The sequence below is a fragment of the Tachyglossus aculeatus genome, chromosome 26 (genome assembly GCF_015852505.1).
Source record: "Tachyglossus aculeatus isolate mTacAcu1 chromosome 26, mTacAcu1.pri, whole genome shotgun sequence".
NCBI lineage: Eukaryota > Metazoa > Chordata > Mammalia > Monotremata > Tachyglossidae > Tachyglossus > Tachyglossus aculeatus.
In genome coordinates, this window is record NC_052091.1 from 6828318 (window position 1) to 6835843 (window position 7526).

A 7526-nucleotide genomic window follows, 5' to 3' on the forward strand; every position below is an offset into this window, starting at 1 on the left:
TATGTGCCAGACACTGTACTAAGCAATGGGGTAGATACAGCCTAATCGGGTCGGACACAATTTGTGTCCCACGTGGAGCTCACAGTCTTAATCCCCATTTTAAAGATAAGGTAACTGAGGCACAGAGAAGTTAAGTAACTTGTCCAAAGCCACACAGAGAATAAGAGGTGGAGCTGGGACTAGAACTCAGGTCCTTCTGAATCCCAGACCCAAGCTTTACCCACTAGGCCATGCTGTGAGCTAGACCGTGAGCCCACTGTTGGGTAGGGACCGTCTCTATATGTTGCCAACTTGTACTTCCCAAGCGCTTAGTACAGTGCTCTGCACACAGTAAGCGCTCAATAAATGCGATTGAATGAATGCTGCTTCTCAAGTGCTCTCTCAACCGCTTTGTACATTTGCTCTGCAAACAGTAATCACTCAATATTTGCTCTGATGATTTTGACACCTATCTACATGTTTTGTTTTGTTGTCTGTCTCCCCTTTTTAGATTGTGAACCCGTTGTTGGGTAGGGACTGTCTCTATATGTTGCCGACTTGTACTTCCCAAGTGCTTAGTCCAGTGGTCTGCACACAGGAAGCGCTCAATAAATAGGAGTGAATGAATGAATGAATGAATGATAAATATGATTGATGGATTGACTGACTTGAAGGGGGAGGGAATTCCGGGCCAGAAGGAAGGGATGAGGAAGGGGTCAGCAGGGAGAGAGAGGAGCTCAAGGGATGGTGAGTAGGTTGGGGTTAGAAGAGCAAAGTGTGCTTGCTGGGTTGTAGCTGGAAATCAGTAGGGTAAGATAGGAGATTGAGTGTTTTCAAGCCTATGGTAAAGCCTTTCTGTTGGCTGCAGAGCTGGATGGACAAACACTGGAGATTTTTGAGGAGTGGGGAGACGTGGACTGAACTTTCTTTAGAAAAATGATCTAGGCGGCAAAGCGCAGTATGGACTGGAGAGGGGAGAGACAGGAGGCGGGGAGGTCAGCAAGGACACAGGCCAAGGCGGGATAGGATGATTGCTTGGATCGGCGAAGTAGCAGTTTGGATGAAGAGGAGAGGGCAGATTATACCGATATTGTGAAGGCTGGACTGAGAGCATTCGGAGACAGATTGAATATGTGCGCTGAATGAAAGGGATGAGTGGAGAATAATGCCGAGGTTACAGGATTGGGAGCCAGGGAGGACGGTAGTGTTACCTGCAGTGAGGACTTGCCCAGGCTCAATTGTACCAGGAAGGGAACCCAGGGACCAGCCTGCTGCCTCCTGTGCCACCCCCAGAGCCTGTCCCCTGCTGGTTGCCACCTACCAGCCCGGCCCTTTGTCCCCCACATTAGCCCCAGCACAGTTCCGGGTTGAGGGGCAGACACACACACTCACACACACACACACACACACACACACACACACACACACACACACACACACACACACACACACACACACACACACACACAGCACCCCCAAGCTCCAGCCCCCTGCTCCATGATGATATCTCTAGCCTCCCTCTCCACCCAGGGTACTGGGTCCCACCCTGCCGGAGACGCTGCGTAACCGGGGGGGCAAGTGTCCCACCCCCATTAAACCTGTCACCGCAGAGCCGGGTTATTACGCCAGTTGTTACGGCGGTAATTACCTCCCCTCCCTTCGTTCCTCCCCACTGCCAGGAACCAGATAGGCAGGGGCCCTGCCCCTATGTGCTCTGGGAGGGCCACAGTCAGGCCCACAGACACAGACCTGGGTTGACCTGTCCTCCCGACCCGTCAGAGCCGGGGCACCTGGGACTCTGGCTGAGGCGCCACGCTTGCCCTCCGGCTTCCGGACATCTTCTCCGCATGGATGACCGAGTCCTTCCAGTTCTGGGGAGGAGTGTTGTCTGCCCAGGGTGCAGACTAGGACGTGTATGGGTGCTCACAGTCCTGCGTTCCCACGACGTGACCTAGTGGAGAGAACCCGGGCCTGGCAGTCGGAGGATGTGGGTTCTAGTTCAGCCTCCATCACTTCCCTGCTGGGTGACCTTGGACAAGTCACATCACTTCTCTGGGCCTCGGCTTCCTCATCTGTTAAATAATAATAATAATAATAATAATAGAATTTATTAAGCGCTTACTATGTGCAAAGCACTGTTCTAAGTGCTGGGGAGGTTACAAGGTGATCAGGTTGTCCCACATGGGGCTCACAGTCTTCATCCCCATTTTACAGATGAGGTAACTGAGGCCCAGAGAAGTTAAGTGACTTGCCCAAAGTCACACAGCGAAGTGACAGAGCCGGGATTTGAACCCATGATCTCTGACTCCAAAGCCCGGGCTCTTTCCACTGAGCAACGCTGCTTCTCTATGGTACTTGTTAAGCGCCTACTTATGTGCCAAACACTGTTCTAAACACTGGGGTGGATTCAAGTATATCAGGTTGGACACATCCCTGTTCCATATGGGGCTCACAGTCTTAATCCCTGTTTTACAGATAAGATAACTGAGACCCAGAGAAGTGAAGTGACTTTCCCAAAGTCACACAGCGTACACCTGGCGGAGCTGGGATTAGAACTCAGATCCTTCTGACTCCCAGGCCTGTGATGTATCCACTAAGCCACATTGCTTCCCAGCGTGGCTTTAAATGGGAATTAAAGCTCTGTGCTCTGTTTTCCCTCCTCCTTAGACTGTGAGCCCCAGCAGCATGGCTTATTGGATAGATCCCAGGCCTAGGAATCAGAAGGACGTAGGTTCTAATCCCTGTTCCTCCACTTGTTTGCTGGGTGACTTTGGACAAGTCACTTCACTTCTCTGGGCTTCAGTTACCTCATCTGTAAAATGGGGATGAAGAGTGTGAACCCCATGTAGGACAGGGACTGTGTCCAACCTGATTAACTTGTATCTACCCCAGCGCTTTGAACAGTGCTTGGCACATAGTAAGTGCTTAACAAAAACCACAATTATTATTAATTATTGTTATTAGGTGGGTCACGGACTACATCTGATGGGATGGTCTCATATCTACCACAGAGTTTGACAGACAGTGAGCGCTTAACAAATGCCACAATTATTAATCATTATGCAAAGAAAATATCGGAAAGTCATCCCTTTTCGTAGCGTCTCCGCTGCCCCATCGCCCCTCAGAAGCCAGTAGGAAAAAAATGTCATTTGCCATAAGCTCCTTTATTTATCATCTGATCTTGGGCTAGGCCGGGCTGGGCCTCTGAATTTCTGCCTTTGCCTTCCTAAGCAGCTTCAATGGCCACCCCTGGAACTTACGCCTTCACTCCTCTCCACAAGTCATGTTCACGTGTCCATTCAATTGTACATTCAGTTATTACTCAGGGATTTCATCCTGGCCTATTCCTTCTACTCCCTCCCACCTCCCCTTCCAAACTGCTGCTTCCCCATCTGTAATTTTTTCAGATGTCTGTCTCCCCCGTGAAACTGTTTCCCCTTGGAGGGCAGAAATCGAGTCTACCATTTTATTGTCCCCTCCTAAGTGCTTAGTTGGCGCTCAGTAAATACCATTGATTGATTGTCTAATTTTTGTTCTTTCTGGGCTCCCTCTCTTTGCCAGTGCTTAGAACAGTGCTTGGCACATAGTAAGTGCTTAACAAACACCATCATTATTAATTATGTTTCTGTCTCCCCCTTTGGAGTATAAACTGCCGGTGAACAGCGAATGTGTCGTTGGCATACATTTTGCTCTCCCAAGTGTTTAGTACACTTGGTGGCACTAAGCAGGCACTTCTAAATACCATAATAACTGCTATTGATGAGAATGATAGATGATTATCTCCTCCAAGAAACTTTCCCCGGAATAAACCCTCTTTCCCCCTGCTTCCTCTCCCTTCTGGGACCTTTGGGGATTTGATGTTTGCCCCACCCTCGGCCTCAGAGCACTTATGTACATATCTATAAATTATCTATTATAAATTATTTATAATAATAATAGTATTTGTTAAGCACTTACTAGGTACCAAGCACTGTTCTAAGTGCTGGGGTAGATACAAGGTAATCAGGTTGTCCCACGTGGGTCTCACAGTCTTAATCCCCATTTTACAGATGAGGTAACTGAGTTGCAGAGAAGTTAAGTGATTTGTACAAAGTCATACAGCTGATAAGTGGCAGAGCCCGGATTAGAACCCATGACCTCCGACTCCCAAGCCCATGCTCTTGCTACTAAGCCACGCTGTATTTTCCCAGCCATGCTATAGTGACGTTAGTCTCCCTCTTTAAACTGAAAGCTCGCTGTGGGCAAGGAACGTGTCTACCAACTCAGTTGTAGTTCACTATTCCAATTGCTTAATTCTGTGTTTTGTACACAATAAACACCACTGATGATGAACCTCAAGAGCTTGGTACAGTGCTCTGCGCAAAGTAAGTGCTCAATAAATACGATTGAATGAACCTCACCCTGAGACTTCTCGGCAGCGAACCTGTGCGAAGGAACTGAGGAAAGTGCTAGCACACTCTGCGGGTCCCTTCAATGGTGTTCCTCCTGGGGCCCAGGGTGCAATGAGGGAGAATTCATTCATTCAGTCATATTTATTGAGGGCTTACCATGTGCAGAGCACTGTACTAAGCGCTTGGGAGAGGACAATATAACAATAAACATCCTCATCCCCCCCCCCACCTCCTTCCCCTCCCCACAGCACTTGTACGTATTTGTACAGATGTATTACTCTATTTATTTTACTTGTACATATTTACTATTCTATTAGTTTGTTAATGATGTGCATGTAGCTATAATTCTATTTGTTCTGACGATTTTGACACCCGTCTACATGTTTTGTTTTGTTGTCTGTCTCCCCCTTCTAGACTGTGAACCTGTTGTTGGGTAGGGACTGTCTCCATATGTTGTCGCCTTGTACTTCCCAAGCGCCTAGTACAGTACTCTGCACACAGTAAGTGCTCAATAAATATGATTGAATGAATGAATGAACAGACACATTCCCTGCCCACAAGGAGCTTACAGTCTAAAGGGGCAGAAGGCAGGCTAAGGTTAAGGGCACACAAAGGGTTTTATTTATGACATTAGAGTGCCCATGCTGTGCTGCAGTGGGACCCAATCAATCGGTCAGTCGATCAATCAATGGTATTTATTGAATGCTTACTGTGAGTGGAGCACAGAAACCTCTGCAGCCACTGCACTCTGCGCCATCCACATTATCAGACTCTGCTACTGCCCCTAACCATCCCCTTCCCTTTCCTTGTTTATGACCTCAAGGTAAAAACAGGGTATTGAGTCTGGAGAAAATACGTTACCTGTTGTCCCTCCCCCTTAAACTATGTCCCACCCCCTTACACTTTAAGATCCTTTTTTTTATGGTACTTGTTAAATGCTTACTATGTGACAAGCACTGTTGTAAGCACTGTGGGAGGTACAAGTTAATCAGTCCCTGTGTCCTTCCTGATTATCTTGTATCTTTCCCCAGCACTTTGTATGGTGCTTGGCACATAGTAAGTGCTTAAGAAATGTTTATTATTATTATTATTATTGTTATTATCAGAGCTATCACCCCACTGTGCACAGAGAGTGCTAGCCTACAGGTGGTGGAAAGTGGCAGAGGAAGTAGAATCCATCAGTTAATGGTATTTACTGAGTGTTTACTGTCAATGTTTTCTCTTCTATGGGCTTGGGAGTGGACAATACAACAGAGTTGGTAGACCGGATCCTGCCCATAGGAGCTTAAAGTCTAGTAAGAGAAGGTAAGGCTTGCTGTCCAGCTATTTACAATCAAATGGAGGAAGACAGGACTGACCCCTAAACAGTTATAAAGTGCCAAATCAGGAAACTATGGTTTACAACACACACAGAGAAATAGGTATGCAGGACATAAAGACACAGAGGCATACAGCCCAGAGAACGGAATCATATACACTCAATTCCGGCCATTTAGGTACGTCTTGGGCAGAAACTGGCGAGGATGGACTGACTGGAGCCGGGTTAAATGGTGAATCTTCCTGGAGGAGGCAGACTTACAGGAAGGATGGGCAGGATGTGATTTGGAGAAGGGCATTGTAAGTGCATTAACTTTGAGACAGGAACATGGGGGTTGTGGGGACAGTGACTGGAGCAGAGAATGTGGATTGGGGGGCATGGAGGGGAGATGAGGGCGCAGAGGAAAAGGGGTGCAGTGGGTGTTAGAATCCAGATCCTTCTTACTCCCAAGTCTGGGTTTTATCCACTAGGCTATTGGACCCCATTAATGGAAACTTCTCTAGGGCCTGATCATCCTTACTGTCTGCAGAGCACTGAACTAAGCTCTAGGGAGAGAGCAATGGAATCGGTAGATTCCCTCCCTCAAGGAGCTTCCAGTATACTGTGTACAGAGCTCTGTCAGGCGAGTTGGTAGGCGTGATCCCTGCCTTGGAGGAGCTAACTTTATCTGACAGAGGTGACAGAAAGACCAAAGTTGTATACAGTGAGGGAGTAGAAGGAGCGAGGAAGACACAGGCTGGGTAAGAGAGAAGCAGTCTGGCCTAGTGGAAAGCCCAGCACCCTAAGAGTCAGGGGCCCTGGGTTCTGATCCCAGCTCCAACACCTCCTTGCTTGGGTGACCTCAGTCGAGTCACTCAACTTCTCTGGGCTTCAGTTTCCTCATCTGTAAAGTGGGGATTCAATGCCACTTCTCCTATTTAGATTGTGAGCCCCATGTGGAACAACTGTGCCTGGTCTGCTTTTACTGTGTAATAATCGTGGTATCTGGTAAATGCTTACCCTGTGCCAGGCACTGTACTAAACACTGGGGTAGAGACAAGCAAATCGGGTTGGATACGGTCTCTGTCCCATGTGGGGCTCACAGTCTTTATTCCCATTTTCCAGATGAGGTAACTGAGACCCAGAGAAGCGAAGTGATTTGCCCAGCATCACACAGCAGATAAGTGGCGGAGCCGGGATGAGAATCCATGATCTTCTGACTCTCAGGCCTGTGCTCTACCCACTCTAGGCCACGCTGCTTCTGTGAGCTGTCTATTTTAGCACTTGGTACAGTGCTAAACACACAGTAAGCACCCAATAAGCACTTAACAAATACCACAGTAATTATGATTAGTGAGAATATCGTAAATGTCATAAATGAGTGAGCAAGTAAGTGGAACAGGGCCTGTCAATGGACAGGTAGGTAAGTGCAGCTGCCCTCAGACCCTCTAGACTGCAAGCTCGCTGTGGGCGGGGACAGTGTCTGTCCTGTTGTACTCTCCCAAGAGCTTAGCACAGTGCTCTGCACATGGTAAGCACTCAATAAATACGATTGAGTGACTTACCTCGGGTTCCTTCCCTGGTTCCCAACCCCGGCCCCAGACCAGGGTTGCCCTGGGCTGGGTGACGCAGACAATGTCTCTGATCCTATAAACGCTCATTAATGTGCTGGGCGGACGGGCAGCCGGGGCCAGGGGGTTGTTCCCGCCGAGGCGTCCCAGCCTATAAATGGGCCCAGCCCACGGGCTCCATAGGGAGGGTAGGTTAAAAGCTGAAGGCCAGGCTGCCGCCTCCCCCCCCCACCCCCCACAGCCAGCCAGAGCAGAGTCCCAGGGTGGAGAAAGGCGGAGAGGCAGGGG